The sequence below is a fragment of the Geotrypetes seraphini genome, chromosome 1 (genome assembly GCF_902459505.1).
Source record: "Geotrypetes seraphini chromosome 1, aGeoSer1.1, whole genome shotgun sequence".
NCBI lineage: Eukaryota > Metazoa > Chordata > Amphibia > Gymnophiona > Dermophiidae > Geotrypetes > Geotrypetes seraphini.
The window spans coordinates 39,324,837-39,348,035 of NC_047084.1; the positions used below are offsets into that span (position 1 = coordinate 39,324,837).

General features: G+C 44.0%; 1 protein-coding gene across 4 annotated transcripts in view; it reads right to left on the reverse strand.

Annotated features, from left to right (window-relative positions):
- Nucleotides 1–23,199, reverse strand: part of TRAPPC13 (trafficking protein particle complex 13) — a 109,126-nt gene that overhangs the window by 75,585 nt on the left and 10,342 nt on the right. The gene's annotated exons all lie outside the window — the stretch shown is intronic.

Below are 23,199 nucleotides of genomic sequence, written 5' to 3' on the forward strand. Positions count from 1 at the left end.
CCATAAGCGAACTAGAGCCACTACATGCACTTTAAACACGAAAGGCTTGCAACCCAAACATTAAGGCAGGCCACTGCTAAAAACCTTCTCTAGACCCGCAGGAAGAAAAGCCAGGACCACCAAAAAGAGAGCCCTCTCAGGCTTCACCTGGTCCTTAGCACGCCACTGTTGAAAAGCCTTCCAGGCTTTGGCATAAGAAACCATAGTAGAGGGATTTTTTTTTTGGGGGGGAAAGGGCGTTCCAACTACTAAAGTGTCGAGATGACATTACAATAACCCCGCTACATCAAGGTTGAGCGATCAAGAGCCAAGTAAGACCAAAGTGCTGTGGATGCTCCATGGGACCAGACCCAGACTGAGAAAGTTGCGATGAAAAGGGAATTGGAGCCTCCTGACCCACTGAATTATAATGTATGAAGTAGAATATATATGGAAAAATTATGTTCTTACCTGTTAATTTTCTTTCCCTTAGACGCAGCAGATGAATCCAGAGACCAATGGGATAGCACACATCTACCAGCAGGCAGAGATAGAGAAACTGATTAACAGGTGGTCCTATTGGCTGGCACTCCTCCTGTATCTCCAGTATAGCTCCTTGCCCAAGCATCCATAACCTTCAATAGGCATAGCAGGTAAAAAACTTCTTTCCCATAACAAATCTCAAAAGGCAATAATACAGAATACAACCCTCAATAATAACAAACTTCGAAAGTTGGAAAAGAAAAAACCGACAGACAATATCCAGAAAGGGTGGGGCTCTGGATTCATCTGCTGCGTCTAAGGGAAAGAAAATTAACAGGTAAGAACACAATTTTTCCTTCCCTAGCAACAGCAGCAGATGAATCCAGAGACCAATGGGATTTAGCAAAGCAATCCTCAATCTGGGTGGGAAGCAAACGCCGCCTCTGCAACAACCAAAGCACTAAATGTATCTACTGCATGCACCCCCACATCCAACCAGTAATGCTGAGAGAAAGCACCCTCGGAAGACCAAGTAGCTGCGAGACAAAACTTCTCCAAGGAAAAAACCTCTGGACCGAGTCCAAGAAGTAGCCATTGCTCCGGCGGAATGGTCATGAAGTTCTTTCGCCAACCGCTTCCCTGCCATCAAGCAAGCGTAAAGAATGTCCTCATGGACCCATCAGATGGAGGCTTTGGATGCCGCCATATGTTTGAGGCGTCTCGTGAAGAATACAAAAAGGTGATCTAAACAACTAAAAGTCATTAGTAACCTAGCTCGCTGAGAACACTACACACTTTCAAAAAATGCAGTAAATAAAAGCACGTCTCCCCATTTCTCCTCCCAGGTTGAAGGAAAAGTGAGAGTGACATAAAAGAAAGGATGCCACCTCCTTAGAAAGAAATTGTGGACCGTCCAAACTGACACCCCAGATTTTGTAAATCAGAAATAGGAATCCCTGCCAAACAAAGCCTGCAACTCAGAAAACCACCGAGCTGAAGCCATGGTCACAAGAAACCCCATGTTCAATGGCACAGCTCTTTAGAGTATCAAAAGACAAGGATGAAAAGAAGCCTTCGGTAAACTGCGAAGAAGTACCTTAAGACTGTACTCCGGACAGGACTTTCTAAGAGGTTCCATTTAGGAACTGAACTACATGAAGCTGAGAAGGAAGTGAAGAGCAATATACCTAGCCCTTGTAATAAGCTAAGAATGGCACTTGAAGCTGAAGGGAATTGAACGCTAAGCCCTCGGCAATACACTTGTGTCAAAAAAGAACTCTGTAAGGGTGCAAATGTGGAGAAGTACCCAAGAAAGGAAAAACCTCCAAGAGGAAGTAGAAGCCACCGGTGAAGACGTCTGCATCGCTTGGACAAGAGAAGAAACAACCTGCTTCGCATAACCCTTACACGTCAGCCATGACTTTTCAAAAGCTAGGTCGCAATACCAAAGTAGTATGAATATCCATGTTGATCGGACCCTAGGTGAGCAAATCCTGAGATACCAGGAAATTCAACAGTCCAGCTGTCAAAAGACTCAACAGAACCGCATAGCAAGGATGGCGCAGCCAATCCATAGATTCTACAAATACTGTGCCCTGAAAGCAAGCTTGAGATGGCAAATCCAAGCCATCATCAGGCAGGGGAAAACACCGAAAAAAAAAGAGAAAAAACCAGAGGCGAAAGAGAAAAAACCAGAGGCGAGAAAGAAGCCATGCTGCTACCCCCTCTGACTCCCACTCCCCGTGCCCGCCGAAGAAGCTAGGAAGCTTAGAATTTTGAGACGAGGCCATGAGGTCTAGTTCCAGGAGATCTCACTTCCATAAAAAGAGCTGGAACGCCTGAGCCAAAATGCTCAATATCCAGGATGTAGAAGATTTCACTATTACTAACATTTACACTTTCTAGAGCGTATACGGCGCTGTACACTGTAATATACAATAAATGGGCCATGCTCAGATTTCGCGGAGAGAAAGTCTATCCAAACTCTTTTCCTGACCCATAAAATGATCTGCCAACAGAAGAGGAAGATGAGAGTCCACTCATTGAAGTAGAACCACAACTATACCTGCCAACTGAGTACATCACCTACTGCCCAGGCTGTAGAGCAATACCCCCATCATAATACTGACTGAAAAGACTGAAGGTCTGAAGTTCCAGAAACGGTAGCCCGACCATGCTCCAGAATAGAAGAATGAACAAGTACTGAGTCGCCTCTTAAGACCAGACTCCTGGAGCTGAGGATGGAAGGCACCGAGCCTCCCAACCCGACAGCCCGGGATGTTTGGTGACCATGAGCTAGTCCAGCAAAGACCGAGGCATGCCTTTGAAAAGAGAAATCTCGCTGAGCCACCAAATCATACAGAGTGATGCATGAGGAGCCTACCAAATAATTGGAGCCCTGAGATACCAGGAACCACTGGAACAAAAGCGACTGCTGTAGCGTTATAATGGGAAAGCAAGCCGAAGTTCCCAGTGGAGTCAGCAACATGGATCCTAGAACCTGTACAGAATCCCATACTCTTGGTCATGGTGACCGAAGAAGAATACAAACCTGAGACTGTGACTCATCGCCCTAGTCTCTGGGAAGAAACACATTTCTCTCCTATATGAAGAAAAACATCTCCCCGATATACCTATAAATAGTACAGGAGAAAAGAGCGCTGTGCAAATTTGAAGATTCACGTCCAAAGAACTGAGGAAAAGAAACCACCCTTTTCATGTCAGTCAAATGGCCCGACTGGAAGACATCCGAATCAAGCAGTCAGTCAAGAAGAAATAAGGTGAATCGCCTGGTAGCGCCAAAACGGTACCACTGCCCACATTTTCTAAAATGTTCGTGAAGCCTTGGGTAGACGAAAAGGCATGTGCCAAAACCGAAAGCGCTGCTCCAAAAGAGGCAAGCAAACCTAGTGCCGATTCGGAGTCCATAGTGAAAATGTAAATATTCTCAAAGTTTGTCTGCAGAAATGTGTAACCCTGAGAAACTAATTCAGCAGAATGGGATCCAGCCTGCCCAATGCCCCCGTCTTAGGCACCATGCAGTAAGTGGAACAACGTCCCTTAGTTCCCGAAGAACTACAAGAACTGCCCTGAGGACCAGTAACACTTAAAAGGGAAACACAAAACATAGAGACTCCAAGAACGAACTGGAAACCTGAGGAGGATGCAAAGTTTCAAGCATCCTGAAAAATGTTCACAGCCCCCTGACCTGACATTATAGCGTCTTCTCCCTCATGAGAAAGCCTGAAGAGTCATTGGAAGAAGTCAAGATCCCCTCAGAATGAAGTGCAGAATGTCAGGGAACGGCAAGAATAGAACTGTAGGATCTGTAAGAAGAAAGAAATTCTCCTAGGAAAAATCAAGTTTCGCAATGTAAAGATGAGTATACTGGAACCATGAAAACAGTACGAACTCCATGCAACGTGAGCGAAATACGTATGTCCGTTAAAGTGAATACGTACTAGACAAAGACTCAATCTGCAGGGGCCCCAAGAGAGACAATGAGATACTCATGTGAAATACAGGGCACTATCTTACTGCTGATCTCACTGTGCCTTGAGGTGCCATATGTCGACTTAGTCCGGAGACAAACCGAGACTGGGTGACCTAGCACAGAGTCTCTCTGGTAATCCCCTTGAGTGCTAACCCCAGAGTCCGATTAAACTAGCAGCTTCCTTCAAGGGAATACAGCAGGAACACAGCCATAAATCTGCCTAAGCTTGTCTCAAAGCTGGTGAAACACGAACAACTTGTCTGAACCGGAAAGGAGAGAAGCCGCGGCATACCCTGACCAAAGTCAGCTGTAAATAAACTACTGGAACGCTGCAGGTCTCCTGCCATCGCCGGAGACCCAAGCGCACGCCTGATTCTCGCTGACACATGGCCGCTGCATCAACGCTCCTAGAAACATAGTCGGATTCAAGCCCCGCAAAATTTACCCTGCTGCGGCCTGCATAGAAAGAAAATCAGACTTGGGGAATAACCAGAAGAAATGTGCGGTGCTGCCCACAGCGCCAGAAAAAACATGTTCCATTTCATGAGCGCTGCTATAAACCGGCACCTGCACAATCAGCTGCACATGGCCGTGAAAAACACCGACAAAAGAGAGCCTAAGAATAAACAGGACTACTACTGTTGCACTGAAACCCAACAAGGAGAACAAGTGCGAGCATGAAATCGCACCGCTACTGCCGCGCTATAACCAACAAGGAAACCAAGTGCGTGCATGCAAAGACCGGGAAAGTCCCAGCTCCCTCAACGGATTTCTAGTCATAAAACTTAGCCTCAATAAAATATCCATTCCTTAAATGTACGATGACCGATCCCACAGTACTAAGACTCCCAAACAGAACCTGAAGTTTAAACAACAGTAAAAACCATACTCACAAGCTTGTTGTTAGGGCCGGTTGAAGCCAGTTAGAGCTAGTAGTGCAGCAATAACAGGGCAGAATGCAGCAACTGTGGTCTCTTTTTTTTTTTTTTAGACAGAGAAGGGAAAGAAGAAAAAATTGAGACCCAGTCAGACCCTCTAGCAATGGAGGGAAGGTGAGGCAGGGACCTAGGGGGGCCCAGGTGTAACCCCTAAAGCCGGCACCGTTCAGCCGGATACCCCTGTCTCACTGGGACTATCTTGCTCCACACACCATAACTAAATCAGTTCCTAATATCTTGTTTAACTGTATAAACAACTTGCTTTGGAGTTTAGCCTCCCATTTGTTTATCCCAATGGACTCTGTACTGCCCATCTTGTCCCCATCTAATATCTGCACTTGGCCCCTCAGCTATATAAGCTGTATTGTAAGAAAGTATTGACATCAGTCATACCTATGTTATTTGAATATTTTGCATTTATTTGTATTTATATACCACTCTTTGTTATAACATCGGTGCGGTGTACATCAATTAAAAAGAGAAAAGAACGCCAAATAATGATGATACAAGGATAGAGAGAAGAAAAAAAGTAATTTAGTGTGTTCTTATTAGGCATTTCATAAGTATTATGCTGACAATTTATAGCTCTCATTTGAATTTCAGTGCTGTTAATAAGTATATTTTTATGCATGTCCAGCCCCAAAACTCCACCATCTTTGCATAACCCCACCCCAAACCCTGTCTCTTTAGGTGACATCACAGGAAGTGACAGCATAACTCCATCCAGGCCAAACTCCCTTTTCAAGATAGCAGCAAATACTAAAGATCCTAAATCACTTCCTGTTCCACAGTACTTGCTGCCATCGTGGATGGGTCATGTGACATGAAGTGCCAATCACCTGATACCACCCCCTGCAGTCCTAGAGGACCATGCACAGTTTGTTACCCTCTCCCAGCTTATTTTTCAACCCTATGTTTTGTTTTTAACAACATGTAAAATATTTGTGGGCGACACCTTCCTTTCAGAAAAAAATAAAATTCCATTTTTTTTTTTTTTAAACACACAGCTCTTGTTTCTCTGTGTAAAAAAGCAATGGACAAAGCAGCAAAGTGATCTTCCTCTCTCTGCATGCTGACACAATTTTTTTTTCCTCTTTAGCATAGTAAATTCTGCGCTCTCTTTCTCGCATTTTGGAAGCCCAATCCTCGTCGGTGCACTGTGATCGGGTTTGTTTCTCTTTCAGAACACAGACACAAAGCTGTTATTTAAGATAAGCTTCACAAAGCCACCAGATGCTGACATCTTCTCAAATCATGCTGGTTTAAAAAACAGAAGTCATTACAGCTAAATATTTATTCAGGACATGCTTGTTTAAAAAGCTTTTTGTTTAACCAAAGATTCCACTGATTTTCCCAAAACAATTAACATCTCATGCAGTCTGTGTTCCTGAAAACTGATTTATTTATTTATTTTTTAAGGCAGCAGACCCTAAATTGCGTTTACTTAAGGTGCATACCAATAACCCCAACACCCTCCTCTCATTTTACACCTTTAACAGAATGCTCAAACAGAGATCAGCACTATTTTTGCATAATCCACAACCCATCCCCCTGCCTCCTTTCTCCTTGTGAAAAAAGTCAGACAACATAAGGTAGAATGCAGTATGAAAATAACTTTTTTAAAATCCCTCCTTTTTTTCTCTTCAATGTGCTACTCACACAGAAAGGTTTTTGTTGAGTTTTTTTAACATCAGCACACACACACAAAGGAAAAAAAAAAAAAAAAAGCTGTTTTTACAGAGTTAAGGGATGTAAATCACTTTTTTCTTTTTAATAGTTTTCCAGTTTCAGCCTTCATTTACCACAGCTGAACAAACAATGCCTGAACCATAACCACGTTTGAAGGAGAGATAGAATACCCTCTTTTACATGATGCTAGGCCAGTGTTGAAGCGTGCACTACCTTATGTACCCCCCAAAAAAAAAGAAAAAAAAAAAAACTTAAAGCAAAATTTTCTTCAATCCAGAGGCTGTGGGGAGTTTACTGGAAGATTAGGTTCTTACCTTGTTAATCTTCTTTCTGTTATAAGACATACGATTCTATACTATAGCTGTTCCTTACCCCTAGTCACTAACTTTGCAGAAGTATGTCACTCAAATCTTCCAACCCCTCCCCTTCTGCATTGGAGAACAGCTCCCTCTTCAGTTAGTACCAAAACAATCAAACTCCACTGCAACAGAAGAAACGAAGAGAGGCACAGGGAATTTGCCCACTGATAAACCAAATTCTGTTCTGCTCTGTAACTTATGACAAAAAGAACCATGAATAACAATTAATAGTGAACAATATTTAAACACACCAGTAGCTAGAAAACAACCTGCTAAGTGTATCCAGAAAGCCCCATAAGAACCTCAAAGGATAAAGGGAAAAGGTGCACCCATGGCTCCTGTACTTTAGTCACTACTGAATCTTAAGACAGGAGAAGAAGTCCCGTAACAAACATTGGCAATGTCCGAGGTAGAAATCAGGCAAATCAAATGTCAGCACAGGGAGGGCCATACAGAATCCTATGTCTTATAACAGAAAGAAGATTAACGAGGTAAGAAGCTAAACTTCCATTCTGTTGCAAAGACATAGGATTCTGTACTATAGCTGACGTACCAAAGCAGTGGCAAATGTCTAGGGAGGGATGTCCGCAAAACCAAAAACTCAAAAATGGCATCCTTCTGAGCAGCCACATCCACTCTGTAGAATTTTATAAAGGTATGGAGAGTAGACCGGGTAGCTGCTCTATAAATTTCATCAGGAGAAACCATCAGGAGAAATAGCCTGGGACTCTGCCCAGGAAGCAGCCACACCTCTAGTTGAATGAGCTACGATGGAGATAGGAGGCTGTCTTCCACAGGTAATGTAGGAAGAAGAAATTGCCATACAAATCCATCTAGCAATCGAAGCCTTGGAAGCTGGCTTGTTCAAGCTCAATTGACTAGTCAGCACAAAAAGGATGGAGAGATGCAAATCATTGCTCCTCTTCAAGTACTGGAGCAGGACCCTGTGCACATCCAGCCTCTGCAAAATTTTGTCTTGCTTTGCTGAACTGGTGGGGTGAAAGGCAGGTAAGCGGACCTCCTGATTGACATGGAAGGGAGAAACCATCTTTGGAAGAAAGGAAGGTACTGTCCACATAGAAACCCTAGACTCTAAACCCGAGGAATGGTTCTCTACAGGAGAAAGCCTGGAACTCCAAGATCCACTTCACTGAGACTGTGGCAACTAAGAACACAGTCTTGACCATAAGATCCAAGAGGGATGTGTCTGGTAGAGGCTCATACTAAGCACAAAAGAGACCCTTGAGAACAAAATTCAGGTCCCAAGACAGAAATGGCCTATGCAGCGGGACATGCAATCTGAGCGCCTCCCTCAAAAACAATTACATCTGGATGAAATGCCAGTAACTGCATACCTCTGACCCATAAAAGCACGAGAGATCGGCTACTTGTACCTTGAGAGATAAGACCTCCCTAGGCCTTTTTCTAGATTGGCTTGCAGGAATGCCAGAATGACTGGGATGGGAGCCCTCTCAGGCTCTACCTGTTCCTTGGTGTAACCATTACTGGAAAGCAGCAAACATCAAAGGCTTCTTTGTTCTCATGAGGGTCAAGACAACTACCTTCGAATAATCCTTTTAAGTCAGGGCCATATGGCTCAAGAGCTATGCCATAAGACCAAAGCGATCTGGATTCTCCTTTGGGACCGGCCCCTGGCTGAGTAGACCGGGATGAACCTGCAGTCAGAGATCTGCCTCTTCAGAAGCACACCAAATCTGCATACAAAGGCCGAGGCCAGTCCAGAGCTACCAGGATCACAAACCCCTGATGCCCCACTATTCTGCAGATGACCAGGCCCACCAAGGACCATGGAGGAAACAAAGAGTAGGAGCACAGTGGACCAGGATTGAATGAGAGAGTTCTGTCTGCGATTCCCAGCTCAGCGATCTGCCTTCGCATTCTTGGCTGTGGCCATGAGATCCATGTCTGGTTTGCCCCAACACTATACAATGAGAGAGAACACCCTCTAGGGCAGAGACCACTCCCCTGGATCCAGAGTCTATCTGCTGAGAAAGTCCACCTGAACATTCTCTACCCCTGTCATGTGGGCAGCTGAAAGGGCTTGTAAGTGAACTTCCGCCCAGTGGAATAACATCTGTGCCTCCAGGCATAGTGGAGCATTTCTGGTGCATCCTTTTCTGTTCACATAAAGCTACTGCTGTGCCATTGTCTAAAAACACCTTGACTGCTTCCCCTTTCAGGGAAGATTGCAACTTCTTCAGTGTCAAATGAATTGCTCTCTATTCCAGACGGTTTATTGACCACTTGCTTTCTGATAGGGCCCAATTTGCCCTGAAGAGGGGGCAGTGGGCTTTCTCAGCCAATTAGGCTGGCATCAGTCATGAGGTGATTCTGAGCAGTACCAACATAAGCTGCATCTGTAGGGAGTGCCACTGCAGAGACCTGGAGAGGAGAGAGTCCTGGAGAGGCTGTATACGAGTTCTCGCCCAGGGGACAACTTCCAGGAAGGCCTCCATCGAGCCCAGCACTTGCAGATAATGCCAGGCCACGGGGCTTGGTAGGGTTAGGATCTCTGAGATCCGTTTCCTGAGCTTCTGTTTGCATAGCTCAGGAAAAAAAACATGACCCTGCACTGTGTTGAAGTGGACTCCCAGATAATCCAAGCACTGAATCGGCTGGAGGCAACTTTTCTGGAAGTTGACTATATAACCAAGTCTCTAGAGGAGATTCATCACCTGTTGTACTGTGTGCTCACCTTCCTGACAAAAGGAAGCCTGGATAAGCCAATCATTCAGGCAAGGATGCCCCTGTATGCCCATCCTGTGGAAGGAAGCCACTGTTACAACCATCACCTTGGTAAAAGTGTGAGGTGCTGTAGCAAATCCGAAAGGTAGCACCAAAATCTGGAAAGGTCGGTGGATGGCATGAAATCTTAGATATTTGCTGTGACCCAGAAAGATGGGAATGTGAAGATAGGCCTCTGTTAAATCCAGGGAAGCCATGACTTCCCCTGGAGCCACCATAGTGATGACCAAGCGGACCATCTCCATACGGAAGCAGGAAGCTCTCAATGCCTCGTTCACAGCCTTTACGTCAGAACTGGCCTCCAATCTTCTGTGCCTTTCTTGGGCACTATGAAGCATAGAGTATCTGCTGGAGCCAGAATCTGCTTCGGCCTAGTTCTATGGCATGTATGTTGGACTTTGGCCTCCTTTTCCAGGCGACCTGCAGGAGAATCAATGAATAGATCTGGAGGAAGGCAAAAAAACCCCAAAACTTTATCTTGTGCCCCTCCTGAATAATGCCCAGAACCCAGCAGTCTGAAGAGCTCTGTTCCCATTCCCACCACAGCTTCATGACCTCCGGTACCTGAAAAGGAACCCAAATCATCCAAGGATGCAGCGGAGCCTTGTGACAACAAATGCATGGAGAGGGACTTCCAGTCCTCCTAGTTCAGCTCCTAATGGTCACCAACACTAGGAGCAGGTGTGTTATAAGGCGGAGACACCTGCTTGGGAAATAAATCCTCATGAGACAGAGCTGGAGCACTTACAGGCAATAAAGCACTTCCTGGACCTATTATGTAAGCTTTCCACAGAAGACTGACAAAGTCAGAAAATCCTTGGTCCGAAAGTCCCAAGGGGCTCTGTAAGACCCCTGACTAGAGAGGCCAGTCCTCCTCCACCTCCATGCACTTGCGTTTAGCCATCTCGCTACCTGCGACCTTTTGATCTCTTCCCCAAAGACTGAGCTTTCTTGGCTTTTGGGGGCTCTAGTGCCCTGGAGGACTGAATAGAAGCTGAGCCTGATGCTCTCGCACCTTCCTCCTACGCCCCAGGACATGTGGAATACAGCTGCTCCTCAGCTGGTAACTTTGCACAAAAAATGTACAAATTATGTCTAGAATGACCTGGGGAATCCATTGCAGATGATTCCTAGGCAAAACAAGGGGTTCTGAGGCAGAAAAAAGGACTTTGAAAAATAATAACAAAAAAAACCTGCTAAAAATCCAAGATGGCTGCGCCAGAAAATCCCTGGCAAAAAGGCCCATTGAAGCTGAACTGAAAACAAAAAAATATTAAAAAAGGGGTTCTGGAGGTGGAGGAACCTAACCCTAACCCCAGAAACCCTTGAATTTGGGTTTTTCAGACCCACCCCTACCCCCAATTTTCTCTATAGGGAATAATGGGAGTACTCATTGTGACTTCTGGTGCCTGTAAGCTTGCAGCAGCCTGCCTGCAGGAAAAGGATTTTTGCCTCAGAGAGAACCAGGAATAAGTCCACCATTGGAAATCTTCTGGCTGCTGGTCAGGCAGATTCCAACCATGGATTCCAACCCTCAAAATTCCATGCAACTCGTCAGAGGGATAAACTTCACAGTCAGCACCCTGATACCCAAAGAATTGTTATACAGGGTCCACTCAGCCTAGGCTCAAGCTAGCTCCTAGGAAAACGGACTCCAAGCTCCTGAAGGGACACAAAGCAGGCTAGCTCCACAGGTACCCGATGTGAGATTGGCTTGTGAGCATCAGTCTGCCCATGTGGAACTGTGTTTTTCCCCTGGCAGAGTAAGCCCAAGAAGGGGACCTCTCCAAGCACCAAAACCATGTAGAAAAATAGATAACCAACAGCAAAAAATATCTGAAATTAAGAAAAGAAAGCAGAGCAGATTGGAACACACCTGCCGAGTTCACTAGCAAAAGAAAAAACTGAAGAGGGAGTTGGTGTCCAGTGCAGAAGGGGAGGAGATGGAAGATTTTAGTAACAACTCTCCTGCAAAGTTCACAACTAGGGGGAAGGAATAGCTATAGTACAGAAACCTGTTTTTGAAACATAATTTTTTGCTATGGATATTGAAGAGTTTGACACATGCTTGGTTCATCTCTTTTCATATACCATAGCAGGGTTGTCCAATACTGGTAAATGTTTATTTGTTAAAAAAATTGAGAGAACATGCCTATGTTATGTTAATCAGGTTTCCTATTCCACCTTTACTTATTCAGTTCAAAGTTGGATTACATTACAACAGGTCAAGTCAGTTACCCAGGAAGTTACAATGGACATTTTGACACGAACATTCAGTAAGAGTTGCTAGGTAGATCAGTACAGTTATTAATAGTTAGATCATAGTTACAAATATAAAGTATATAGTTACAAGTTTAAGTAGATCATCTTTGACTCATTGTTATATCCCAGGAATTGCATTGGACGGTTTAGAAATGGGCTTTTACAATTACCATTTGAATTACCTCCAGGTGTCCCCTGCTTTCAACTCTTAACTCCCATTCACTGCTGTCAGATACCTATACCCACTATAATCTCCCAAACCTTGAAATGTCCTGTCTAAATTAGATTGTTAGCTCTCTATTGTATGTTAAAATGTACAGCGCTACATACGCCTTCAGAGCTATAGAAATGATAAATAGTAGTATCTTGGTACAGAAATGCTTTTAAAAGTTTTCTGAACCCGAGAGAGATTAGCGGTCACAAGATCGTAGTGTAGTTCCAGCATTTTGCTAATGGATATTGGATGAATGGATATTTATTTATTTTTATTTATTCAGTTTTCTATACCGTTCTCCCAAGGGAGCTCAGAACGGTTTACATGAGTTTATTCAGGTACTTAAGCATTTTTCCCTGTCTGTCCTGGTGGGATCACAATCTTATCTAATGTACCTGGGGCAATGGGGGGGATTAAGTGACTTGCCCAGGGTCACAAGGAGCAGCGTGGGTTTGAACCCACAACCCCAGGGTGCTGAGGCTGTAGCTTTAACCACTGTGCCACACTCTCCCCCTATAATGGCAATTGTGCATACAATTGCTGTTATATAAAACACTCTATTGTTACATGCTGGGAATTTTAAGTAGAAAAGATTTCTGGTGGTGTATCTGTTGGAGACAACCTATAGTAGAATGGCCAATTCTGTCAGGATCTTAAAGGCAGTGAAACCTAATTTAAACTTGATCCTTGCGGATATGGGCAGCCAATGTAATTTCATATAGCAGGGCTGTTGTACATGTTCTGATTTCCAGTCTGTATAAGAGTCTTACTGCTGCAGTTTGAACTAGTTGTAGACAAGATAGCAATGTTGTAGAGCAGAGAACTAGTATTGCATTACAATAGTCTAGTCGAGATAGGATTAGGGATTGCACTAAAAGCACAGTTACTTACCGTAACAGGTGTTATCCAGGGACAGCAGGCAGCTATTCTCACATATGGGTGATGTCATCCGACGGAACCCCGATGTGGACGCCTCACAAGCAGACTTGCTTGAAGAAACTAGAAGTTTCGAGTCGCCCGCACCGCGCATGCGCGAGTGTCTTCCCGCCCAGTACACAGGGCGCGTCTCCTCAGTTCAGATAGCTAGCAGAGAAGCCAACCAGGAGAGGTGGGTGGGTTGTGAGAATAGCTGCCTGTTGTCCCTGGATAACACCTGTTACGGTAAGTAACTGTGCTTTATCCCAGGACAAGCAGGCAGGTACTCTCACATATGGGTGACCTCCAAGCTAACCAGAATGGGATGGTAGGAGTGTTGGCAACTTAGGAGAATAAATTTTGTAATACTGTTTGGCCAAATTGTCCATCCCGTCTGGAGAAAGTATCCAGACAATAATGAGAAGTGAAGGTATGAACCGAGGACCAAGTAGCAGCCTTGCAAATTTCCTCAATAGGTGTCGATCTGGGGAAAGCTACAGAAGCTGCCATTGCTCTGACTTTATGGGCTGTGACTTTACTGTGAAGTGGTAATCCAGCCTGGGCATAGCAGAAAGAGATACAAGCCGCCATCCAATTGGAGATGGTGTGTTTAGAAATTGAATGTCCCAACTTATTTGGATCGAAAGAGACAAAATTTTGAGGAGCAGTTCTGTGTGGTTTGGTGCGTTCCAAGTAGAAGGCCAAAGCAAGTTTACAGTCCAGAGTATGAAGAGCTGATTCTCCAGGGTGAGAATGAGGCTTTGGAAAGAACACTGGAAAGACGATAGATTGGTTGAGATAAAATTCTTTAGGTAGGAATTTCAGATGAGTACGAAGAACTACTTTGTCATGATGAAACACAGTGAATGATGGATCAGTAACTAAAGCTTGTAGCTTGCTGACTCATCGAGCAGAAGTGAGGGCAATGAGAAACACCACTTTCCAAGTGAGATACTTCAGATGAGCCTTATCAATTGGTTCAAATGGAGGCTTCATGAGTTGAGAAAGGACAACATTGAGGTCCCAAACCACAGGAGGCGGTTTGAGAGGAGGTTTAACATTGAAAAGTCCTTTCATGAATCTGGAAACCACAGGTCTTTGGAACGACCTTACTACCCCACTGCGGAACCTGTGCTCCCTCCAAATATTCAGCAAGCAACTGAAAACCTGGCTTTTCACTAAAATATAATTCTATCCCCCCTTACTCTTCTCTTCTATATATAAGTTCATGTAAACCTTTTTTTTCCTTCTCTTCCTATATTTTAAGTTCTTGTAAACCATGCCAAGCTCCACAACATCCATGGAGATGATGCGGTATATAAACTTAAGGTTTAGCTTAGTTTATTTTAGTTTAGAGGGGTTTCCCTTCAATAGGCTGATGAAAAGCTGCAATTGCACTGAGATGGACTCGTATGGATGTAGACTTGGATAGGTGCAAAAGATAATCTAAAACAGATGATAAGGAGGAATGTTGAGGCTCCTTATGATGAGAAAAACACCAGGTAGAAAATCTAGTCCATTTTTGTTGATAGCATTGTCAAGTGGTAAGCTTTCTAGAAGCTTCTAAAACATCTCTTACTGATCGAGAAAACTAAAGAGGTGTTATGTTGAGAGGTACCAGGCTGTAAGGTGCAGAGAGACTGCAGGTTGGGATGAAGCAGAGATCCTTGACTCTGTGTAAGCAGAGAAGGAAAAACTGGTAGAAGGTATGGCTCCCTGCTGCTGAGTTGAAGTAGAAGGGAATACCATGGTTGTCTCGGACACCGAGGAGCGATTAGAATCATGGTGGCATGATCGTTCTTCAATTTGACTAGTCTTGAGAATGAGAGGGAATGGAGGAAATGCGTAGAGGAACAGATTCGTCCATTCCAGAAGAAAAGCATCTGCCTCGAGGCGGTGAGGAGAGTATATCCTGGAGCAGAACTGAGGCAGTTTGTAGTTGTGGGGAGCTGCAAAGAGGTCTATCTGAGGTGTTCCCCACTGTGAGAAAATGTGATGAAGAGACGAGGAATGGAGAGTCCATTCGTGAGTTTGCAGGAGACGACTCAAGTTGTCCACCAAGCAATTCTTTGCCCCTTGAATGTAGACAGCTTTAAGAAAGGTGTTGTGACGGATCGCAACTGAGAAAAAGAAGCAATGATTTCTTGAAACTCAAAATGCATATGATTATCCATGTAAGTCAAAAATTTCGGCAGTAGAGAAGAAGAAATTCAAAATAAGTAATGAAATAAAAATTATAATTGAGGACTTTAGAGGACATCATAGCATTCTGATAGATGCGACGTCCAAATTTGTCCATAGTTTTCGCCTCCGTGCCAGGGGGGACTGTAGCATAGACCTTAGAACTCTTGACCTATCTTATATTTTAATGTTGCTCGCTTAGTATGTAATAAGCGATTTATCAAATTTTAATAAACTTGAAACTTGATCTTTTCAAGGAAGATTCAACTAGAAGGGATTGATGAGATAACTGTGAGTTGTCAAATCCCTTGTGATGCACCGTTTTATACCTCGAGTCCAATTTTCCAGGAACTGCTGGTATAGAAAATGGAGTCTCCATGCATCGAGTATAAGTCTGATCCAAAAGCTTGTGAAGTGGAAGCTTGAGACTCTCTGCTGGAGGCTGAGGGAGATGCATGACTTCAAGATATTCCTTAGAATATTTGGAGCCAGTATCCAATTTAACATCCAAATCTACAGCCATCTTTCATCTTTCCTACGACAAAGACACCTGATCCGGTGATGCCTTGTCTCGAGAAGGACTCAAGGACATCGAGGCAGCATGTATCGAAGAAGAAGCTTCGGAATGGAAAAAAGTCTCATAGGAACCTGGTGACTTGGTCGAGGCAATCGAGGCCGGGATATCCTTGAGGTCCAGCATCGGAGATCTAGAACGAGGAGTCGGTGGTCTGGTCGAGATCGGAGTAGAATGAGGCTTCAAGGAAGATGGAATATCCTGCGAGGAACGATGCCGTGAAGAACGCCTCGATGAAGGTCTCGAACGATGGTAATAACTGTGTCTAGAATCAGACCTCGATGATCGAGGAGATTTTGCCTCGGAGACGGAAGCAGCCAATGCCAATGTATGAATAGGACTAGAGGCTGTAGATCGAAGCTCCAGAAGCTAGGAGGAGGAACCTCGATGCACTCGCAAAGACTCTGCTCTTTGCTGAGAGTGTGAGGAATCCTGTCAATGCACTCGCAAAGAATCTACTCCTTGCCTTTCGTGCTCAGGTGGCAGACCAGATACTCACAGAGACTCTGCTCCCTGCAAAGAGTGTGGCTCCAACTGGGGCATAGGAGGTGGCTCGACCTTGCAGGGGGTTGCTGGATGCCCAGGCAAGATAATAGGAAGCAGTTTAGTACTCATAATGGTAAGGTACTGAAGAAACTGCTTCTCTAAAATGGTCTGGAAAGAAGCCGGCAAGGTGGGATCAGCGTCTGAAACCGGTCAACCTGCCTTGGCTGGAGGTTCATTCGAGGTTGTGCGAGTGTGCTTCGACCTAGTAGTCTTAGACACTTTAATCACCACCGGCGGAACCGACTGCTGAGCTATCTGACCTGAGGAAACAGGGGAAGATACAGCAGATGATGTCGAAGCAAGAGCCGCTTAATGAGGCTCGAGGTAGAAGCAGGAAGCGCGGAAGGAGGCTCGATGGAAGTCGAAGCCGAAGATGCCTTTGAAGTCTAGGGATTAGTTGAAGACTCCATCTCGAAGAGCTTGTCTACTTGAATGCAACGACGCTTAAAAGCACGAGGCTGAAATGTTTGGCAAGGCAGACACGACATGGGATGATGTTTAGGCCCCAGACACTTGAGGCAGCGTCTATGAGGGTCCGTGAGAGAGATCTCGCGCCGACACTTGCTACACTTCTTAAAGCCTGTAGCAGGCCATGACATAGGCCTAAAAACAGCCGCTGCAAGGTCGAAGCTTGTGGGCTGCGGCCGAGCGGCCTGTCCCAGAGAACGGACGGAAGACTAAAAAATGTTTTTTGGTTTTTTTAACTAGATAAAAACAAATAAAATAAAATAAAACAGCGATTCGTGAATAAAGAACACCAACCGCGGTCAAGAGAAGGCAAAAGTGAACTAAGTTGAACGCAGAGAGTCAAAGACGGACTTCTCGGCTCCGCGTAAAACTAAGAACTGAGGAGATGTGCCCTGTGCACTGGGCGGGAAGGCACTCGCGCATGCGCGGTGCGAGCGACTCGAAACTTCTAGTTTCTTCAAGCAAGTCTGCTTGTGAGGCGTCCGCAACGGAGCTCCGTTGGATGACGTCACTCATACGTGAGAATACCTGCCTGCTTGTCCTGGGATAAATTTGGAATTCATCTGTTTCAAAGTATATCTTAGCTTTCTCATCATAAGGAAAGATAGCAATGTTGTAGAGCAAAGAACTAGTATTACATTACAATAGTCTAGTTGAGATAGGATTAGGGATTGCACTAAAATTTGGAATTCATCTGTTTCAAAGTATATCTTAGCTTTCTCATCATAAGGAAAGATAAGTTTATATTTTTTTAAAATTTTTTTTATTCTTTATTGATTTTTAATCAAAGACAATGCCATATAAATAAAAGAACAATAATTTTTACATACAATGCACTATTAACTATATAGGTAACATATATATCATTTAAGATTTTCTAGACTCCCTACAATTAATAACATAACATATTATATAATATAAATGAAAATAAAATAAGTTACCCAAATGTCATCATCAATATTTAAACCCCACCCTCCAACCTCCCTCCCCCTGGATGTGTAAAGGTAATTTAACAGAAGGAAAGAAAAGATAAATAAACATTATTATAGTTTCACAAAATTAGTTACACAAAAGATAGTTTTTATTATTGATTGTATGTGGCTTTTCATGGATAGGTGGTTATCAATTTCTACTCCTAAGATTCAGGATGGAAAGTCTGTGTCATCTACTGTAATCCTTGGAGTGTAGCTATCATGTGCTCAGTGTGAAACCCAATCAAATTGAATGATGTTACACCTACTGGCATCCCATGTATGAAGGATTGTTAAACCAGTACCAGTTTAATGATGACCTATTGTTTCAGGACCATAAAGTAAATCTGATCACCATCGATGATTTTATGGAGTCCGCTTGTAAAAATGATGAATACAAGGAGGGTAGCACATAGGCAGCCACACCTTAAAAAGCTACTAGAGAGATCAGCAAGATTGGCTCACTTACTGAAACTCAGCTATGTTACCTGTACATCTAAGAAGCATGAGAGGGGGCATCTCTCTCTCTCTCTTGCTTCTACAGAAGTGCAACAGCCAATGCCCAGAAATGGGGTGACCAAAACAGTTAACTGAAATGCCTATGGACACTGAGAAATAGGAAAACTAGTCTAAGAATGAAAATGCATTTTTAATGCTTTGTTCTCTCATACAAACAGGAGAAATACAAGAGAAGTATAAAGTTCTATACATTTCATTTCAATACAATGCAAATAATTAACACAGGATAAAACTTAAGCAATATGCCCAAGTATTTCATTGCTTTTACCACCTGGATACAGTATGAATAGAAATGCTATAGCAATTAGTAGGCCTGTATCAGTGTAGGGGACAAAAACTGAAAAATAACAGGTGTTACCGTATTTTTCGTTCCATTAGATGCACCCTAAATTTAGAGGAGGAAAACAAGAAAAAAACCATTCTGAACCAAATTCTCCCTGCCAGGCTCTGCACCCAACCCCACACTCCTTGCCAAGCTCTGCACCCTGTTCCCCCTCCCTGCCAGGCTCTATACCCTGTCCCCCCCTCTGGTGGTCTAGTGGTAGGCTGGGACAGGATGGATGGGTAGGTAGGTAGGTGGGTAGGTAGGTAGGGAGGCAGGCCTCACCTCTCCCCCTCTCAGGCAGATAGCAGGAAAGCCCCGGCCTCTCCCTTTAGGCAGGCCCCAGCCTCTCCCTCCCACTCAGGCAGCAGGAAAGCCCCGGCCTCTCCCTCCTCACTCCCCAGGCAGACGGCAAGTGGCAGGCAGGCAGGCCCCGGCCCTCTTCCACCTCTCTCCCCCTCCACATACCTTTTTTAAAAAAATTCTGGCACCTCACTACTGAGAGCGGCACAGAAGTGTTCCTGACTGCCTGGTCCCCGCTTCTGCCAAGAACAGCAGAGGCGGCTGCCTCCTCTTCTGTTCTCTGGCGGCATAGCAGCGCACCGGGTTGCCTGCCTGGTCCCACGCTGAGTTCTCGTGGGAAAAAGCGCGGGACCAGGCAGGCAACCCGGTGTGCCGCTATGCAGCCAGAGAACAGAAGAGGAGGCAGCCGCGTCTGCCATTCTCGACGGAAGCGAGGACCAGACAGCCAGCAACCCTTCTGCGCCACTTTCAGCGAGTGAGGCGCCAGAAGTTTTTTTAAAAAGGTACAAGCGGGGGGAGGAGGAAGAGGGCCGGCAAGAAAGGGAGGGTGGCAACTTTAAAATAAATTAATGGGGCGGGGGGGCGCTTTGCGTAGTCGCTCTATTATATGCACCGTTATTTCCATCCATTTTTGGGGGGAAAAGTGCATCTAATGGTGCAAAAAATACGGTAGTTACATTTTCCCCCTTAGATATTTACATTTGGCTATCTCTAAAGTATTAAAACTACTACTAGGAAAAAATATTTTAAAAGGTTTATATAAAAACAAAATTTGATAAGAGAAGAATCATCCAATTCATTATTTTCTTCCATTTAAATAAATTAACTACTTGCATTCCGATTGTCCAATATTGTTCAACAATATTTTTACCTTCCAGTATTAAAAAAAAATCCATTCTAGAATTCTTTCTATATTTAAACTTAGGGAAAACTTGAAAATCCACATGCCGTCAAAGACAAAAGGATCTTGATCACTAGTATATGGATTGCCAAACCCAGCTCTTGAGGGCTATCAACTCAAATTTTCAGAAAACTCCAACACATGCAAATGAACCATATCCTAGAATAAGGTCAGTATGCAAATAGTTCATTGAACGTGTCTTAAAACATAAGCCTGTTGACAGCTCTCAAGCAGCAAGAGTTGGGCATCCCTGCATTAACTTTCACATCTTACATAAAAAACTATCCCAGGAGTAAAATCCAGTTTATATACGGTAAACATTTTTCAGCTTAATTCTTAAATAAAATCTTAAATTTCATTTTCTGTGTCAAAAGTAAAATGCTAAACATATGGGTCTGTACAAAAGACTAACGTTTTTTGATATGTTATCAAAATTATTTTAAACTCATATACATTGACAACATGCTATCGTATATACCAGGGGTCTCAAAATCCTTCCTTGAGGGCCGCAATCCAGTCGGGTTTTCAGGATTTCCCCAATGAATATGCATGAGATCTATGTGTATGCACTGCTTTCAATGCATATTCATTGGGGAAATCCTGAAAACCCGACTGGATTGCGGCCCTCAAGGAAGGACCCTTGGTATATACTCAACTACAAGTTGGTTCCATGCATAAATTGAGGGCACAGTTTTAAGACTTAAAATTTTCAAAAATCCTATCAACCACGCATAAGTTGAAGTTCCCCTCCAGCCCTTGCCTGGGCCAACACCTCTTCCTCTTCCCCCTCCCTTCCACCTCTGGTATCCAAAATTGCTCCCTCTCCCCACTAGCTCCACCCCCAATCCCTTTGGCAGTACAATCCCAGGACAGAACATCTCTTCCTCCCTTCAACCTTCAGGGCCCAAAACTGCTCCCTCTCTCTCTCTCCTCACTTTGCCAGCTCCAGGTTCAGCATGTCAGTTCCCACCACTTTTCATTATGTACATTCAAACGTAGCTGCCACAGAGCCACAACAGTGCAGTGATCCTCCTAGGCTGCTTGCTTCATGCCCCGGAGCACTCTCTCCATTTCATCCTGCCAAATAGAAGTTGAGGTAGAAGAGGCAGGATGAGGTAGAAGAGGCATGAATCAGAGATTGCTCCAGAACAAGAAGCAACAGCCTATGAGGTTCGATACACTGCAACAGCTCTATAGCAGCTATTTTTGGAGGTACACAATAAAGGTGGTGAGAACTGACATGCTGGACCTGGGGCTGGCAGAGTGAGGGGAGAAAGAAAGGGGGCAATTTTGCACTATGAAGGTTAAAGGGAGAAAGAGAGAGGTGCTGGCCCAGGATTGTACACTTCTCCCTCTGTATTTCAGCACTTGCAATTTCACTTATTCGCGATTTTTTGCATGCTGACTGACTCCCCCCCCCCCACACACACAAATTACATCATGAGTAAAAGTACTGTACCGATAAAAAAAAGTTTGATGCTTCCCAGCGTGCACAGAGAAAAACACGATTATTTGCAATTTCAATATATTAACAGTGGCTGTTACAAAAAAACAAAACTGTGAATAACATAAAAAGTTATTTGTGGTTTTTCCATATTCGCAGTTATGTTCCGTCTCCAACCACCGCGAATACGGAGGGAGGAGTGTACTGCCAAAGGGATTGGGGTGCTAAGTTGTCTGCTTCACAGATGTTTTAAAGTGGTTTTAGTCAAAATTTCTCATCATATAGTCAAGTACATATGATCAATCCTTCACTGACAAAAGCATTCTTCACCTGCAATTTACAGAACAGATGGGTTATAGAAAGTACAGGATAAAAAGGCATGTCAAAAGTATTTCTTAACTGCTCTTTCTTGTTTGTCTTATTCTGTTTTGGCAAAAACACAAAGGCACTCCTCTCTATGAAAGTTCCCTTAGACAAATATGTTTAATTCAGAGGTTTTGTTCAACATGGCAGATCCTGAGCAAAAGACAGAACAGATGTACCTGCACAACTGTTAAAACAAAATGGCTTATGCCCTATTCAATATAAAGAATTTTGGGTCAGCTTTGGATGTGGAACTATAAGTGTTAATTAAAATTCATTCTCACACAGATTGTTATAGGAAGACAGACCACATGGACTCAGGGAGTAGTCACAAGTGGGCCTGGAAGGACCCAGGCCCCTTGAATTCCCTTGGCCCAACCATGATGAGCATAGGTTTCCGCTGCTGGTAGGGATGTCGAACTCCATCAGCAAGAGATATCAGCCAGTACCTAGCCATGTTAAACCTTCAAAGATTGCATGTCTCACTCATGATCTCACAAGATCAAGAACAGAAGTGCTGCCTGCTAGGCTTCAATGTGCGTACAGCCGAAAACTGAGAAAGGGAAAGTGGCAGGAAGCGGAGTGAGGGGACTCTTATCGTAACTGAAAGGAGAGGAAATTAGGAGTGAGCAAACGAAGCTGGCAGTGCCTGGAGAGAGAAGAGTGGCTGGGATTAGATTCTCTGGAGTGAGATGAAAGGACAGATGAAAAGGAAAAGTGAGAGGTAGAAAGCAAATACAAGGGATGGAGCGTAAGATGAGAAACAATGCCTTCAGTTCTGAATCTGATAGTTATTGTCCACCCCTTCATCCTAAGCCTGAGTCCTCAAAAATAGAGAATGACATGGGGACAAATTTTTCCCCTTCCCCACAGGAACTCATTTTCCCATCCCCAAGAGTTCTTTTCCTGTCCCTGCCCCATTTCTGCTGCTCCATCCCCATCTGCACAAGTCTCAAACACTTTAAAATCATAAGTGTTCAAGGATTGTGCAGTTAAGGAAGATTACAGGAATGGGGCAGGGACAGTAACTAAACTCGTGGGGTTGGGACAGGGAAATTGAGCTCCTGCAGAGACGGGACAAATTTGTCCCCATGTTATTCTCTACTCCAAAAAAACCCAAAACAAGTCAGTTCTCGCTATGCCACTGAATGATCAGAGCTATGATGACAGCATATACTGTCTGTTAATAAATTATTCTCTTTGTTTTATTTTTCTCAGAAATGCAATCTACTACAGGGTTAATTTTATTCCTTTGGGTTTTGTACTGCTAATGAGTAGTAAATCACCTCAAAGAGTGAAAATAGCTGTGGAATGCTTCAGCTCTACAGAACTGTCAAATAAGATCAGATGGTTATTGTGGATGTGTAGGTAAAACAAAGTGTGCTATGCTTCTGTGTACAAGAGTAGAAATTATATAAGGCAGTGATTCCCAACCCTGTCCTGGAGGAACACCAGGCCAATCGGGTTTTCAGGCTAGCCCTAATGAATATGCATGATAGAGATTTGCAT